This window comes from Cornus florida, unplaced genomic scaffold (genome assembly GCF_030987335.1).
Source record: "Cornus florida cultivar Cherokee Brave unplaced genomic scaffold, ASM3098733v1 CherokeeBrave_3.0.0_Hap2_Chr08, whole genome shotgun sequence".
NCBI lineage: Eukaryota > Viridiplantae > Streptophyta > Magnoliopsida > Cornales > Cornaceae > Cornus > Cornus florida.
Genome location: NW_026775578.1, coordinates 15,069,388 through 15,088,606, shown reverse-complemented (window position 1 = coordinate 15,088,606; position 19,219 = coordinate 15,069,388). Strand labels below are relative to the sequence as shown.

The window sequence follows — 19,219 nt, the reverse complement described above, 5'->3', positions numbered from 1 at the left end:
ACACATTTTTTCATCCACACAATACACACTACACATAGCTAAGTGCACACCTCTCTCTCCGCGCACACACATGTTCACCTAGTTGCAATATAATATAGTTATGACGAAGGACGTTGAAGTGGCCGAATAAAGTGAGTTGCGAGTTTCTTGGTATAACAATATTAATTCTATTATTAAGACAGTTTATGAACATTCATTTTCTGGGTACGACCTGAATTAACTAGTACCACTTCGTATTAGTTAGCCAGTGTTGGAATTTTCTAATCCACACTAAATCCGAATAATAAAAAATAAAATAAAATTATTTGATACCCAAGCCTGTTAAAAAATGGGAATGGTTTGCAAATTGCAATCCTAGCCACAGGCGTTCAATTATTAATCACTGTGGGCCCTTTTGCTGATTGACATGTCTTTTATACTCGTCCACTGATTTTAGCAGTCTAAGTAAATAAACATTTAGTCATTATGATAAAGATGATGTTTCACATTGGTCCCCTGATTTTAATGACAAGTTTTCTGTTAATTCTACTTTATGGATTTGTTGTTTCTTTTAATGAGATGAATGGAATGATACCGTTGAGTCTGATGGTGCTATCTCTTTGAGTTCGGGCACTGTTGCTTGGTGGAAGTATGTTTGGCGTTGTGACATTCCTTCTAAAATTAAGTATTTTTTGTGGTGATTTTGTCATGATGCCCTACCTACGGGGTTATCTCTTTTTCATCGGGGGTTGAGACTTACTCCTATTTGTGCTCAATGTGGAGTTGAGGCCAAGAATATTGCTCACCTTTTTTTCAAGTGTCCTCATTCTCTGTAGGTGTGGAAATTGTCTTCGCTTCGGCTGGATTTTTCCAATATCGTTTTTCATTCTTTTTTGGACTGGTGGTTTTATATTTTACGCAATGTTGTTTGTTCTAATGCTGACAATTCTGGTATAGGGCTGATCTCTTTTTTTCTTTGGGCGTTGTGGAAGGCTCGTAATAGGTTTGTGTTTGAAAAGGTTTTCTGGAGTCCTTTATAGGTTGTGAATCAATGCAGTGGAAAGATTTTGGAAATTTGCTGAGACGTGGGTGAGGTGTAGGAGGATTGTGGGTGGTCCAACTACTGGTACTTCTTCCTCTCCGGTTTGGAGTCCTCTTTTACCTGGGCATATTAAGTGTAATGTGGATGCTTGTTTTTCTGCCGTCTCCTCCATGGGTGGTGGCGGAGCAGTTTTTAGAACCTCGGATGGATCAATTCTTCACAGTGTGGTGTTTCAGCAATTTCTGACTACTTCAGCTTTGGTGGCAGAGGCTATTTGTTTACGCCGTGCTCTTATTTGGGCTCAATCGCTTCACTTGACGCATTTATGTTTTGAATTTGATGCTAAAGTGCTTGTAGAGGCTGTGAAGGGTGAGGGTAGTGCTGCTATGGAGGTGGCGTTGTTGGTTTTTGATATTGCCTCAGCGTTGAAGTTTTTTCTGTATTAACTACTACTCCGTATTAGTTAGCCAGTGTTGGAATTTTCTAATCCACACTAAACCCAAATTATTAAAAATAAAATAAATTTTTTTGATACCCAAGCCTATTAAAAAATGGGAATGGTTGCAAATTGCAATCCTAGCCACAAGCATTCAATTGAGGTAAAATAATTTACTCTCTTAATTAAAGTTGTGCTTAAGCAAAGTTTATAACAAAAGTGACAAAAAAGAATAATTTAAAACTTGGCTCTTGATAAGTTATATAAACCTAGGTTCATCATGCAGCATAATTGAACACTATCATTACCACATGTTACATATCTTTACGCGATTTGTGGTGTGTGCGTGTGTCCAGATAAATTTATCTGGCAAGCCGCCATCAGCCAACATATATGACACCATGGTCACCAGCCACGCTTCCAATATAAAACTAGTTAATCATATATATATATATATATATATATTCTAAATAAGTATTCGAAATTGCAATGATAACGTTAATTTTGTGGAACTGAATTCTTTTTTATTCAATAATTAAGTTCATGCCTGTGTTTCCTTTGATTATTCTTCATAGTTCATTTTGCTGACCAGAGATGGTTACGAAATGAAACTGTATGCAATTTCCAAAAGAACAACTAGTCATATAATTAATAAAAATTACAATATACAGGTCCAAATTAATTAATATTCTGTCCGATAACATGAAATTGAAGGCACCAATTTCATACTATCAAATGTAGCATGGAATTATTTTGTATTTTACTTGATTGAATTTGAAACCGTCTAAAACTATAAATTCTTTTAAGAAAAATGATACGTCTTTCGACGTTAATTGTCGACTATTCTTACGAATACAACGTGGTTGAATTCCATTAGAACTCTTAAAAAAATTTCCGTAAACATATCTTTCTCTTCGACCCATTTCCAACCACGTTATATTCGCAAGAGTAATCGGCAATTGAAGTCGGAAGATGTATCACTTCTCTTCTTTTAAACAAGGCATCAAACCATTCCATGCACTACACAATTTTTTAATTTCTAAAATAATAATAAAAAATCCAATGGAGAAACCTCCTGCTATTATGGAGTTTATGAAAGAGTCACATGTATATAATTTTATCTTCACATAGAAAGACATTTTCTTAATTTGAACTTGTTGCATCAAGGTCATCATCCTCTAAACCATTATTTTCAACTACATTTTGTTTTTAAGTTTTTAGGACTATTAATTTGCAGACTTCATGTTTTACATAATGTTATGGTATCTATTAGCCGTTGAGTTCAGCTTTAAGAGTCAACATTGCCGTTAAATGTTAGAAAAAAGAAGAGCAAGAAAAAAATTAAAGAAAGACGAGGAGTAGAGAGAACCAAAAAAGAACCGTTGCTGATTATGGTAGGACCATGCAAGCGTCGAAAAACCATTTTGGTCTGTGTAAGGGTTGTGCATGGGCTGGAGTCTTTTAGGTTGTGTAGAGGATTGTGAAGTGATGGAGTGAGTTGGAATTTTTTAGAATGTTGGAGAGCCTTGTGGAATGTGAATAAGATTCGGAATGTTTGTCGAGTTGTTAATATTAATGAGTAAAGTTCTAGAGGGGGAGCAAGGATGCCTTTATAAGGGAAAGTGGTGGTGACATTTTCACCAACCACCTCTCCGAGTGAGAGAGTACTCACTAGGGCCTTCGCAATAAAGATAGTATTCTTATTTGTTTCATATAGACATATATGTATTTGTGCAGTAATTTAAGAATTTAGAAATAAAGATCAAAATTTATTTTAACAATGGTGAAGGAGATACTCGAAAGAGGAGATCTCAATTGCGAGGTCGAAATCCCTCCTGATTGAGCTAACTCAAGTATGAAAGTTGTTACGTTGATTTCAATTTCAATTTATCCATTTAAAAAGCATTTTATGGATATTTTGAATATAAATACATAGAAGAAACTTTGAAAGTTTTGGTAACATGTATTCATAATAAAGATATTTTTAAGCAAAAAATTTCATAGTATTCATAATTAAGAATTTTTGTTTTTGTTTTTTTAGAAATATTAATTCAAACATGTGAAACCAGATCACATTCCGAAAAAAAATAAATTCTTTTAGTATTAAGAGAGATAAAAAGCTTATGATCATTAATTTTCTGAGCACGACATGTAGGGGCGGAGTCAGGAATTTGTTTCAAAGGGCACCGTATTAAAGATGATAAATTATATTTTTTTCAAGAGAATAGTGATGCAAGACAATAAGTCAAAAAAATAAAGGTGTAATAATGGTGGAATAATAGCATTTAATAATTTGAAAAATAATTATTTAAAAAAATGGAAATATAAAATACCGACCTTAAGAGTCCTTTGGTTTGTTGCCTAGACAGGTTAACTTCGTTTCGTTCATTCCCACTTGACCTTGTTTAAGCCATTTAATCGCGTGCGTGGTCTAGTTGGACTACATCTTGTTCCCTTGGGTGTCATTGGTGGTGCCATGGAGTACCATTTGACCTTTTTATCCTAGTTTCCGTTCCCGGTTATTTCCATGAGTTCCGTGACTTCATGGAAAGTTACTTTGGTGTCCTAGGGATGGTTCGTATCTCTAGAGACCTAGGTTTATCTTTTGCTCCCACGTTTTTGTTTCCTTTGGGTTTCGAGACCTCATGGAAGGTCATCTTAGTGTCTTAGAGGTGTGTTGTGCTTTGGGAGACCATCGTTTTGTTTCTTGCTTCTGCATCTGGATCCGTTATCGGGTCAATCTTCGGCTCATCACCGATCCACCGGGTTGAATCAAAACCCGGGTCGTTACACCTGCCAAGAGCTCTCCGACAATCAAGTCAGTCACCGGAGGTCTAAAAGAAAGGCAATGATTAGTAATAGTTTTTTTGTCATACCTTTATTGACCGGTAGGATCTCTTTTTTATAGTCGCTCTCCCTCAGTTTATTTGCGGGATCAGAGGAAATCTGCTTGTGCGAGATCAGAGGAGATCCGTTTGTTGCCAGATTTGTCAGGATATGATTTAACCCTTTTGACTTCCTCCAATTGTGCCAGGATTATCCTTACCCTGTTGAACCACATCAAATTTCATTATCCTTGATAATGAAATCTAATCTTTCTTATCCAAGGTAGGGTAGGTTTATCGGTCTTACGACTGGTCACCACTTAGTTATTTCTATCGTTAGGTCAAGGTAGGGTATGTTTATTTTTTCTTATCAGTTGCCCCCCATTCCCAAGCTTGCTCGTCTAGCTTTGGGAATGTAATAATAATAAATTTTTTTTTTTTTTGGCCCTGGGAACAGTACCCGCGGGTACTGTTCATATGAACAGTAGCTTTTTTTTTTTTTTTTTTTCCTTTCCCTTCCTTGCCCTGGGAATAGTAGCTTTTTTTTTTTTCCTCCCTTGCCCTGGGAACAGTACCCGCAGGTACTGTTCATATGAATAGTAGTTTTTTTTTTGCCACCCTTGGGAACTCTTTCCTTGGGAAATGTTTCCTTGGGCACTCTTCCATTGGATAATATTCCCTTGGATAATATTCCCTTGGGTAATCTTCCCTTGGGTATGCTTCCTTGAGGTAATATTACCGTGGGTAAACTTCCCTTGAGTATTGGATATTTCTTTACTATCTCTTATAGTACGGAGATATTGATTACGGGATTCATTAAGCCCGAATCTTTTTAATATAGGACATTTATTTGCTATCCCTTATAGTACGGGGATATTGATTACGGGATTCATTCAGCCCGGATCCTTTTAATATAGGACATTTATTTAATATCTCTTATAGTATGGGGATATTGATTACGAGATTCATTCATCCCGGATCCTTTTAATACGTGACATTTATTTACTATCCCTTATAGTACGGGGATATTGATTACGGGATTCATTCAGCCCGGATCCTTTTAATACAAGACATTTATTTACTATCCCTTATAGTAAGGGGATATTATAATGACCCGGGTTTGATTCAACCCAGTGGGTCAGTGATGAACCGAAGATTTACCCGATAACGGATCCAGATGCGGAAGCAAGAAACTAGGATATGAAGGTTAAATGGTACCCTAAGGCACCAATGACCACCGAAGGAACGAGATGTAGTCCAAATTAGACCACATTCACCATTGGAAAGACAATGAAAAATTTATCAAGATGGACTCAAGAATCGCATGATTCGGAGTCCGAACGAAGGAGAAATAACAAGATGTAGAAAAATGAGCAAAACTCATTAACCAAGGGCAAAATGGTCAATTTACAATTGAAAAGGGATATTTGACTCTAAACAAGTCAAATGAGGTCCACACAACCTATACTAATCATTTCACAATATTCCAAGAGGTTCTAAGAACTTTGGACATGAATTCCACAAAATGCCCCTTCCCGGTTTAAGCAAAATTTGACACTATCCCACTAAAACATAAATAACTCCCACTGTGATTTGAATCTGAGAATGGCATAGGTACCATTGGAAAGCTGACTCAAAATTCATGAATTTAGGCTCAAGAATCACCCTATTTGGATGTCGGACGACCGAATGAACATGCTGAGAGCTGAAAACATGTTTTTAAGGAGATGTTGATTTGGTAGACCAAAATGAACCATCGGTCGACCGAAATAAGCCATCGGTCGACCGAAATGGCCCTGAACAGTGAAAATGGCTACTGGAAAGTGAGGTTTTGATGCTCAAATGAAAACCAATAAGCTTTGGTCGACCGAAATGGTATTTTGGTCGACCGAAATGACTTGAGAAAGTGCAAAAACTACATGTTATGCACCCAAAGTTGAAAGTCTACTTGGAATCCCCCATGGCATGCTCAATCTACATTATGTGCTAAAGTATGATGATGTGAACATGCACGCAAGTGTAATATGGTATTTTAAACATGTTGTAATGGTCTATAACCTCATTACACTCTGTTTACAAAATTTGACACGTCAAACCTCTAAAGTTGGAAAAGTTTACATTTCAAAGATGTAACTTGGAATTTAAATACATATACTTAAAGTTTAAAGTCCATGGCCCTTGGCCTCATGCCATACATATCAAATAGATCCCAATTAGTGTATCTAAGTACACTTTACATACATTAAGGCAAAAAGAGCATGTTGAACCTAACTAAGTGTTACAACATCAAAAGAAAAACTTAAACATGTTAACACTTGCATGTGAACAAGAATGCTTTAAAAGGAGCTTCAAATCTCCAAACCACCAAAGGCATGTACAATTCTCTGAGTCTTGAATCCTATACCTAAAAAATGTCCCTACTACGTGGGTGAGTAACATAAAGCTACTCGTAGGAAATGAACATGCATCAACCTAGCATTTTACAATTTTATCACCTTAAGGTGAAACATGTCAAAGGGGCTCATGCCACCTAACGTCTATGTCACAATGAGACTCAGGAAGCATCCTAAGCTACCCTAGAGTAATAAGCAACAAGAATCATGATACTTAAACACGTATAAAACGAATCAAGATTTGGATAATTCAAAGAACATGATAAGAAGAACTCTTGAATACAAGTTAACAAGAATTACATTATCAATGTAATTAGCATGATTGGAATACACCAATTAACACGATAAGAAGTAAACTTGAAATTACGAATAAGGCATAATATCTATGCAAATAACAAGATTGGATCATTCAAATTAACACGACAAGATTTATACATGAGATCATAGACAAGGCATACTATCTATGCAATGAAACATGATTGGAGCATTTCACATAACACGACAAGTTTAAATCTTCAAGGAATAACAACTTAAAATTTAAAGAGTGAAATCAACCAATGTGGAAACTCGGATATCGCCCGGATTAAAACTGTACTCTTGAGATCACTTTAGGGCTACTAACCCATGGGTACCTTTCCCCTTGTGCACACTATAGTCTAAGAGGACAATCCCCGGTACTAGAACCAAGTCCTACCCATATCAATTCTTGATTGATATCCCAAGTCCCAAAATCAACAAGTTGTGCAAGTCAAGATTGTAACAATATACAAGAAATGCATTAACCATGTTTCATGCACAACCAAGATTTTGGAACACACAAGTCATGCCCTAAGTACTCAACTATGATGGCATGTGAAATGTTAAGAAATCATAGTATGCATTTATATAGAATAAAACCAAGATATATAACACAAGAATTCCATTGAAGTAATATACCACAAATATAAGATACATGATTCGATTACTTTCTAAGCAACACATGTGTAATTAAACCATTCCAAGACGAATGTGCATGTTCATTAGGTACCTTAATGAAACCTAGATACAAGGGGTCACGATGTTTGATAAAAAGATGAAAGTTCATGAAATTCAAGTCAAATTCACAAGTCGAACAAATTCAACAACAAGGCATGATTAACTCGATGGAAGCATATAAGGAAATTTAATTTACTTAAGGGATTAAATTATCAAGATTTCAAGGCAGGTCAAAATGTTCTATGAACAAGGTATGCCAAGGATCATGTCAAGGTCAAGTTCAATGTCAAGTTACTAGTTCATTTCATGCAAGACACAACCATGTGAGTTAAGTACCATATAAAGGAAATAAATAAATATAAGTTTCAAAACTCATCCGATTATTCTCGAATTGATACACGTGAAGGAACTTGTCAAGGAAATCATGAAAAACAAGTTAGACACTTAGTCAAGTCCCTGGAACCATTGAATGGATCTTAATTAATCCTTTTCAATTAAAATATCTAGATTTTGAAAGTCTTCTAAATGATCTCAATTTAATGTATGTTATGCAACATGCCAAGACTTGATTTAAGAGCATACTGCTAGTGAATTACATGCAAGATACAACCATGAATATTAAACTTTAATACTAGAAAAATAATAAATGCAAGGTTTCGAGACCTAATCAAATATTCTAGATTTAATATATGTTAAACTATATGGCATGTACATCATGAATATCAAGTCGGATTTCCAATGAAGTGAATAGTACACTCGGAATAAATTAATTAATCAATTAATTAAATATTCTCTAGATTTTTAAAACATCTCCGATTACTTTCAATTTCACATATGTTGAAGAGTGTATTAAAGCCTAAGATAATATGCTAAAACATATTGATTTCAAACTAGTTAAGGCCCTGTGAATTAATATTAAATAAAATCTTTATTACTTGTTCAAATACCCTCAATTTAATATATGGCAATGACCATATTATGGAGTAATATAATACGATGCTACATGTTTAAAACAAGCTATGAGCAACCGGAAAAATCAAATCTCATACAAGAAAAATAAATAATAAAATCCTTAAATTTCATATTTAAGCATGTAAACAAGTTGTATAAGCATCAATAATATACTATATAACAAGAATTAAACCTATAACACCCCCTACCTTAATTTGAGATGAAAATCTCAATTCCCCACCGAAAGAAAAGTGCTCCGAATCCGACGATACCGAGAGGTTTTGTCAGGGACAACACCGTGAACAAGAATCCGCAAGAAGCCCCATAAAAATCACAACTTGACTTTAAACCCGAACTCAAGAAATGGTCAGAAATGGATTTTAATAAGGGCGTAAGGTGCGTGTCGTCGAGACAAGCATTAAACGTTAAGGCCGAAGACTTTTCATCAAAGAAAAGTGGACCAAAAGAAGAGAGAGGAGATGGTAGCCATGGCTGCCACGGATTTCGGCCAGAAGAAAGGAGAGAGAGAGGGAGAGAGAGAAATCTGATATTTTCTCTTAAGTCACCCTATTTATAGAAATTCTCAAAAAGTGCCCCGAAAGGGCCCTGCCGGGTCCGGAAAAGTAGGTTTTGAGCAAACGCACTCAAACGGCAAAACTCAATGAACAAAAGATTCAAAATGAGAAAATATGAATAATGGAAGAAACGGCGTCGAAAACCGAATCCCGAGCAGAAAGTTATGCCCCGAACAAGTTCAGCGGCAACCGGGGTCAGAAATTCTGAAACTGGAGAAAAATGACCAGAAGAAAATTCTAAGAGTACACGACTCGACAGAATGTGAAAATGAATCCCGTACGAGGATCCAGGCTCCAGACGAAGTATTTTTGCAATAACTTTCGTTAATTGCACAATGACCCATACAAAAAGGGTTAACTGCAAAACTGCTTCAGAATGAAAATATCTTCCAAAAGATATTTTCTTAAAAAACCCCGAAATAAAATATTTTCAAAAGATATTTATGAAAAACATCACAAGAAAAGAAAAAGATTCTAAAGAACTATGCATCCATGCCCCTATGGACACCGGGAGCAACCAGAGTACTTTCTTACAAAAGTAAAGATATGTATTTCGTGGAAACCACTTCGAATGAAGATACGTGAAGTCAAAATCTAACTCTGAGCATGAAAAGTGTGGTTGTGCCGAAAATTGACAAATGGGGAAAAGACAAAATATGGAAAAGGACGAAATAGTGCATAGTGTCTGAAAAGTGAAAATATGGAAATGACTCGCTCCTCAAAGGAAGTTGTTAATCCAAACGAAAGAGTCACAGAAACCATTTCCAAGCACTCGAGACGACACTAAGTGACGAGAAACAGAGCTTAGAAAAAAAAATTAAACGGAAAAAATTCATCCGTAAAATTTCAGAAAAAAGGAAAAGGAGTCAAATGACCGGGTCATTACAGATATTGATTACGGAACTCATTCAGCCCGGGTCCTTTTAATTCAGAACACTCATTATCATCCCTTATAATAGGGGAGGTAGTTGTCTTGTCTCTCTAATAAATGAAGGAAGTTTTAATTATTTCACCCTTTTGTGTAGAAGGAGTAGTCGGCTTCTTGTCCCTTTAACAAGATAAATAGATTATTATAAGCTTAATATTATCACACAGGTAGGTAACTGAAAACGTAATATTTTATTGCATAGAAATTGAGGGTCATCCATCTCATTGGTGCTTTATTGGAAAATAAAAGAACACGTGAAATGATGTTCCCACAGATACCCCCAGTCTTTATTTGGAATGACTTGATAAGGCTAATTCCAACTGTGAGATAATTATTAGTCGGTATACTCATCTGAGTCCTCCTCACGATATATGCTATTGCTCTGGCTGAAGAACGATCTCTTATATTTGGTATCATTTTCATCCCTGGCAAGAGGGGCTGACCTCTTTTTGTCCTCTCCTTTCTTTCCCTTTCGTGCACTCATGGTGTCTTCAGCGTTCATGTGTCTCTGTGCCCTGATTAATAATTCCGCCATGCTAGTGAGGGGTTCTTTAGATAAGGCGAACAAGAATCTAGAGGTTTGGAGTCCTCCTATGAAAGTAATCAAAGCTACCTTGTCGTCCACCTCTTCTACCTGCAACATATCTCTGTTGAATAGGGTGATGTATTCCCGGACCGACTCTCCTTCCTGTTGCTTCACGGTATGCAGGTAAGTGGCCGGCCTCCTATGCCTTTGAACTACAAAGCAGTGGCTCACAAATTGCTTACTCAGTTCTTCAAAGGTGTTGATGGTTCCTGGCTTCAACTTGTTAAACCAAACTCTTGCTGATCCCTTAAGTGTAGTGGGAAAAGCTCGGCACATGATTTCATCTGGCACAGCGTGTAAATGCATAAGAGCTTGAAAGGTCTCTAGGTGATCGAGAGGATCTTTGGTCCCATCGAAGCTTTCGAACAAGGGCATCCTGAATTTGCTAGGCAATGGGCATTTCATAATGACGGGGTTGAACGGTAAATTGGTCCTCTGCACCAGGTCATCTACGGTGGCAGGACCTTTCCCTTTCATAGCCTGCATTACATTTTCCATTTTCCCCTTGAGATCCTTGATCTGCAGGTCGACATAGGTAACTTTCATTGTCTTTTGCTTAACACAGAAGGTTGTGCCTTCATGGGGTCGGGAACTCCGTGGAAGAGATCGGTGGACCACCTCTCTATGTCGGTTCCCCACCTCTCTATGTCGGTTCCCCACCTCTCTATGTCGGTCCCCCACCTGGCTTTGTTCCACTTCAGTCTTATTTCAAGGAGGATGATTATCCCGCTCCTCAAAATTCCCATTACTTCTGTTTGGGTTTGAGAGGTCTTGTCGTGGCAAGTACTGTTGAACCGGTAGAACAAGAAGTTGTTGGAGCGCTGTATTTTGCTGGATCAATAGGTCTATACCCTGATTCAGAGTTTGGACCTGTAATTCTAACGCTATAAGCCGTTACTGTTCATTTGGGACATCTAGGTTTTCACCCGACTCTTCCCTTTGACCAGATCCCACCGCAAACGCATATACCCAACTGAACAATATATAAGGAAACCGTATTTCCCACAGATGGCGCCAACTGTTGAGGCTGAAATTCGCCGCGGTCCGATACAGCACTGTTTCCCTGTAAAGAAAAGAATAGAAGATCAATAAAGCTTGACGACACCAGTGTGGTGCCTACTAAGAGCTCTCCGACGATTAAGTCAGTCACCGGAGGTCTAAAAGAAAGACAAGGATTAGTAATAGTTTTTTTGTAGTACCTTTATTGACCGGTAGGATCTCCTTCTTATAGTCGTTCTCCCTCAGTTTATTTGGGAGATCAGAGGAGATCCGCTTATGCGAGATCAAAGGGATCCGTTTGTTTCCAGATTTGTGGGGATATGATTTAACCCTTTTGACTTCCTCCAATTGTGATAGGATTATCCTTACCCTGTTGAACCACGTCAGATTTCATTATCCTTGATAATGAAATCTAATCTTTCTTATCCAAGGTAGGGTAGGTTTATTAGTCTGACGGCTGGTCACCACTTAGTTATCTCTATCGTTAGGTCAAGGTATGTTTATTTTTCCCTATCAAAACATGTTCCATTGGTATGGATTAGCTTTAGGACAGTTAAATACTTGACTTTGTGATGAACTTATATATACATATAGATATCATTATCTATTCAAAGCAAAATGTATTTGCTCATAATGTTTACCTCTCTTTCGAAAATTTGGAGAAAACTTGAACATATAGTTTCATCCTTTATTCGAACTCTATCATACATGAACCTCAAGTCTTTCCACCCATTTTTCCCACTCTCCGGCCCAAACATCAGGTGAGTGCAAAACACATCTAACTCCTCCGGCAGTACCTTAAGAGAATAAGGACATAGTATCATACATACATAAATTAACACATTTCATTATACACAATAAACAAAATAGAAATCAACTAGGTATAAAACTATACTTGCAATAAAACATCTCATGGGTGTTCTTTGACTAAGAGTACATCGACAAAGAATGTTAGCCGTTCCAGACAGTGGAATGGCATTGACTTGAGGACCTTTGATAGAGATATAATTGATGTACATAACAATATGACATCGTTGTCCTCTCCAAAAAATGCCTCCATTTCCCTGCCAATGCATAAACATGTACTAATCTATAAACTCAGGAAAAAAAAAAATTGCAGACATGTATTCTTATCTATATACCTGAAGAATAAGATACCCAATTGGGCACGCAGCTGAGAGTAATCGGATCGAGAAGTTGCCGTTATAGTGTGACCTTGTTTGATCATGGTGTTTGCCAGGAACTGACCAAAGGTGCCAAATCCTACTATACCTATCTTTAATAATCTTAACGAGGAGGTAGAAGAAGATGAACCAGACATGATTGGTGGCACAGAAAGAGAGAAGAGAGTGGGGGCGAGTTTGGTCTAGGGTCTGTCTTACAGAAGTGCAGAGCTACGGAATGGAACAACTAGATCTGATTAGGTAACTTTACCAATTAAGTTTATTTAATTGATGAAACATGCATGATTGGTGTGGCAAAGAAAGAGAGAGAAAAAAAAAAAAAAAATGGGGGCGAGTTTGGTCTTAAGACTATATTAGGTAGGTAGTCATTATTATTATTATTATTATTTTAATTATTATTATTTTTTTCAATAACTGGGGTATTTCGAAGTAGCGTGATGTGATACCCCTTGGATCCGAGACACGGGTTGATCAGGCCCAGGCCCAAACCCGAGGGAATATCAAACAATTAAAGTATTTTAAAATGAACACAGACGACAAAAAGAAATAATAAAGATAGAATAAAGCTGAAAGAAATAATAATAATAAAACCCTCTATGTATAACTGAAAATTGAAACTCCAATCCTCTAAAACTTCAAGGTTACAACTTGGAAATCCTCTGATGGACCCCTAACCAAAAGTTCAACTGAAACTGAAAACTGAAAATAGATAATGCTAGAAACATCGAGAGAAGTACTACGTAATCAGATGAAGGTGAGACTGTCCTCGACAATCACGATCAAGCTTTATGGCTGGAACCGTCCTGTACCTGAAAAGAATAATGAAGGAGTGGGTCAGACCCACGAGCAAGTTCTAATCTAACTGCAATCCATACAATGACTCGATACGCAGATACACCGTAGACATCTCACAATATCTATCTAGTCCATACGTATAAATATATCCACACTAAGGGACATTCACTAGTCTATAATAGGGGTCTCAACCTGAATAGAAGGCAACATGCGAATACGCACCCAAAGGTGGGCATGAGTACCTAGACTTAACAGGGTACACCTCAACCAATTATAACTAGCTACGCATCCACCGCATATACGCACCCTAACCAACGAGTCTGAGACTCAAGCTCAGCTCGTGGTACCATAAACATATATATAAAATCCATCCAAATCTAGGGTATGTAGTTCAAATATTTAATAAACTGACATACAACCAACCAACTGGTTAGTCACTCAACTTATTCAGTTGATGTGACTTAACCTCCGTCCATTAATTCAGGAAGCTACTCAACTTAGTTGCAGTTGACATGTCTTAACCAAAATTAGGATTCAATATTTATAAATCCATTCCTTAAATCCGTTAGGTTAGGTTTAGGTGTTTGGAGCTAAACCGTCACCAGTATGTCACCGTCCCATACTGGTGTATACAATCCTCCATATCCAGGTAAATTACAATGTATACATAATGAACAAGTAATTTACAGTTCAAAACCACCATCCAAATAATTGCAGAAAAGTATTTAAGATTTCAGCAATTTAAATCCCGGAATTAAACCATGTAATTGCAGGAAATGGTTTAATAGTTTACACAACTAGCATCCAAAGCATGCATAGACCCAATCCAATATATCAATGACTCTATCATGTATTTAGAACAAATTCTATAATCCTATTATAGTCTAACAAATTGCTAAATTAACTTAAACAATTTATTTCGTCCCATCCGATAACAGTGTACTAAGTCATACGCTTTTATACTGTTTTATCCTTTATTTTCGAGACTTAAACCATGCATCAACTAGTTTAATCACACTTAGAATCAAGTAATTAGATCCTCTGTAAAGTCCCCATAATCCATTTGAAACATCCAAAGGCTCAAACAGTGTCCAAAATACCAAACAGTGCCTTAAAAACTAAAATAAAATAAAATAAATCGTATATTGAAGAGGGAGCCTGCTCCAAATTTTGGGAGCAGGCTCTTTCAGCCTAGAGCCGGCTCTAGGAATCCTTAGAGCCGGCTCTACTTGTTGTGGGAGCCGGCTCCCACATCCATGGAGCCGGCTCTCATCTCCTTTGAGAGTCTCTGTCCCCGTTGCTTCGTTTCAGTTCGTCTGCTCCCTCTCTGATCAATTCCTACCACTCTGTTGGTTTCTAAAACTAATCTTAGGAGTCTTAATTTAGTCTAGAAGCATCCCCCAAGGTTGTTTACAATAATTTTGAAAACAATTACAGAGTTTAATCAACCCATTTAGACTAGCATGCTTGGAAAACAATACTGGAACAGGTTTCAGAAACTTTCAGTTCTCTTCCGAACCCTCTGTTCCTCTTCACCACTGAACCTACGGATCTTATATCAATCCCAATAACATCCCCATGGTTCATTTATAGAGACTAAAAAAAAATATTCCAGAGACTAGAGTTACAACAGAGCAATATGTTTAAAGAACAGAAAACTGAAACGAGCCATGCATGAACTGTAACAAAATAGTTTTCAACATAAACAGATCATTCATATGACATATATTAAACATATATCTTCCATTTATTGATTGATTAAACCCTAGAGATTATCTAGATGCACAGAACACGAGCCAAAGAGAAGGAGAAAGAAAAGAACTTGCCTTTGAGTTTCAGACTTGAAACTCTAAATTCCCAGTTTCTGTATTGCCTGTTCAATTCCCCACTGCTGTTCCACAAACCCACGTTCCTTCTACCTTGCTCCTACCTATCCTTCCTCTCCTATCTCTCTCTATTCTCCCTCTGTATCCCACGATCTCTGTTTTTACAAAAATTACGTTTAATTCTTCTAAAACCCTAAACCACCGTGACACACATACTTATAGGCTTAGTGATTAAACCATAATCCATGTATAACTCGGCCCATAAAAACCTAGGTTATACTCACTGTCGGCTCATAAAGCTATCTCGGTTATAAGATACTCGGCTACATACGTGTAACCTCTTAGGGAACCCTACTGTTTAAAATTAGACCAGTTATTAATTTATTTTAATACAGTAACTGATACTAATTTAATCTAATTAAAACATTTAAATAAACCAATTACACATTAGAATGACCAAACTAATCCAATTACAGAAAATACACATATAACTAAATACACAACCCAATTAAAGAAAACAAGAAACAATTAACGAAAATAAAATTCATAATTAAACAATAAATGCCAATTAAACAATTAAAATACTTAAACAATAAATGCCAATTAAATACATGTCACATAGGTAAACAATTAAATAAAATTAATAAATAAAAATAATTAAACCAAATAATCACGCAAAAATACAATAAAAATAATAAATAAATGCCGAGACTATCCTTTTAAAAGTAGGGGTATTACACGTGACCCCAAGATGCTAGTTGTAGGTGTAAAAATTTGTTTAACTTTTAAAAGCCAAAGAATAAAAGCCACTCACTCAAATAAAAGAACAATTCAATAAAAATAAATCAGAGAAAAGTTTGTAATATTCGATCATCTTTATTAAATGTCTGTGCCTTTATTTATATACAAATTGAGGTAGAATTATGATAAGATTAGTTATGTTTATCCTCTAAGTTTCTTCCATATAAAATTCATTCCATATATAATTTCTTCTATGTAAAGCTTCTTTTATATACATGTTTTTTCCTTGTGTGACTCTTTCCATATAGGATTCTTTTTGTACAGAGTTTCCTTCTGTGTAGAATCCTTTTCGATACAGGAATGCAATGGTTGGGCTGTATCATAACGTGAGTGGATCGGATTTGTCTTATAATGGGCCAAGAAGTTGATATTAATCACTTTGGGTTGATGATCGCTTTAATTGGGCTTGACCAGAATTGGATAGTGGGTCGAAATAAAAAAATAACAACTTTTTTAATGACGTAGTTGACTTTTATTGGTAGGGGGATTTTTCCCTCCACACTTTGCCCCCAATTCCCTCCTAAATTGAACCACGGCTCCGGAAATTGAATTTGCACGGTTGCTGGAAGTGTAAGAGGCGTTTTTATACAAGCTGTTGATATTCTGACGAAAAAACCTCTCCAAAGTTCATTTCTATCATCATCGTGGTTCGTAGCTTTGTCTTTTTTTCAGGTTAGTCTATACTTTTCTTTATTGATTTCTCAGTATGGACACTTAACCCGCCCACAATCAAATAGAGAGTGTGGATTCTGAGGTTACTCCCTCAGCATCACTTGTTCTTCTTAGAACCCCTCCCCCAAAAGTTTCCAATCCTCTAGGTGTTTTAGACGATTCGAATATGAGGAAGGATGATTCTTCGCATTAAGCTGATGAATCCACTTCCAGATCTGAAGAGATCTTTACCCAATAAAAGAAAAAGATGATTTTATCGATCTGTTGCATTAATTTCTCTGTTGACTCCGTGATGGTGGAATTTGAGATTCCTGAGGGTGTGGAAATAGCCAAGTATCCTTCCGACGCTGATTTTTGTTCCGGTGAGAGCGTTGGCAAGAATGAATTACTTTTGCCTGTTGGGCACCTTCATGACCTTCACTTTCCCCTTCACCCTTTCTACCACTTAGTATTCTTGATGTAAATGGAAGCATGTTGATAGGGGGAGATTATTAGTAATCTCTTGTGAAGGAATATTGCACGATTTTCTTAGTTTAATTGACTTATCTTGTATATTGTCAAAACATGCCTTAAAATGACTTTTTGGTCATTATATTCATTTCTTATAAACTTTCATGACTTTGGTAAATTTTCCTCATTATTGAAGATATCAAATGGGAAACATATATTAGGATTGAAGCACATTTAAATTCTTAGATTTGCCTTTACAAAGGTTTTTGCCTTTTGGCTTATAGTCCATGTTTCATTTATATATATATATATATATATATATATATATGTATGTATGTATGTATGTATGTATACTTTTGTATACGTTTTGGTTATTTGAGTTTGTTTTTCATCTTTGGTTTATGCTTTATGTATACTTTTGTATATGCCATTAAGCTTAATGATGCATTGAACTGATGATATAAATGAAATTGGCTTCTTAGGATATAATTGCTTATATATTTCATTTTAAAGCATATTATAGTCATTACAACTATATTGTCAATTCTTGACTATCATTGTTTTACTATGACAATTAACTATGCTAAATGATCTATGCTAAATGAAGTTGTCTAGGCCTCCCACCTTTTTGAGATGACAAAGGGGGAGAAATGTGTGTGAAGTGATTCAGATGCTTGATGTTATATATATCATTATCTCATTATGCTTACATGTCAAAAGAATGATATATATCTTTTAATGGAAGCATGTTGACAGGGGGAGATTTTATAAAAATTTCTTAGAGCTTAAAATGATCTTGTGTGCATATAAATATCTAAAATTTATTAAGAATGTACAAGCATGCTATTTTATGATATTATGTTCATTATATGCACTTTGATAAGGGAATCATTTTCCAAATGCCACTTCGCTTGCTTATAAACACATCAATGTTTTGTCATCATTAAAAAAGGGAAGATTGTTGACCTTAAGGATTTCATCAAAGGACAATCTAGATGTTTTGATGATAACAAACTGTTAATGGTGTTTAAGGACTAATATTTACATTAAGTGTTATATAGATTATTCATATTCAAATAATGACCTCAATGAAGCATTAAAGATCATTCCAAGTATTCCATTATTCAAGATCACATCAAATAAAGAAATGGAAACAATGAAGACATGAAGTTGTAAGGAACCAAATGCAAAGTTCATCTAAAGATAGTTTGAACTACAATGAGTAAGAAAGCAACTCAAATGAAGAAAGAAAGCAAAAATACCTCAAAACCTAAACGATCATGGCCAAAGCATGAAGAAATGGGTAGATAGGATGGTAAGTGTTTATGATTCAATGTCAAAGTATTTATGAATCAATTTGAAGTTTATCTCTATAGGACCATACATATCATATCATCATTCATATGTTCCTATATATATTAGTAATAGACTATGCACTTCATTCATATATAATTGCAAATGAAGTCATTGCTAAAGAATGAGTTAGTTTAAGCTCGCTTAAGCTTTGAAAGAACTCATCACTTGTGTTATAAATTCTAAGACCATGCACATCAATCACGTGATTCATATTGGTCAACAATTAAGGCATATGAAGCCTTCATTACCATAAGTTGGTATCAGACATTAGGACCCAAAAATGCGCGTCATGAAAAACTGTATTTTTAACTAAGTATAAAAATTGGCTAAGTGTGAAAAATGAAATTTTGAAATAATGATTATCTTAAAATAATTTTTTCCCTTATCTATCTTATAATTGTGCTATTTAATTGCAGTATCACTTCCCTTATCTATCTTATAATTGT

General features: G+C 35.9%; 1 pseudogene; it reads right to left on the bottom strand.

The window, feature by feature from the left end:
- Positions 1-11,612: 11,612 nt before the first annotated feature.
- On the bottom strand, positions 11,613-13,512 carry LOC132269766 (arogenate dehydrogenase 1, chloroplastic-like; annotated as a pseudogene).
- Between the last annotated feature and the right edge of the window lie 5,707 nt (positions 13,513-19,219).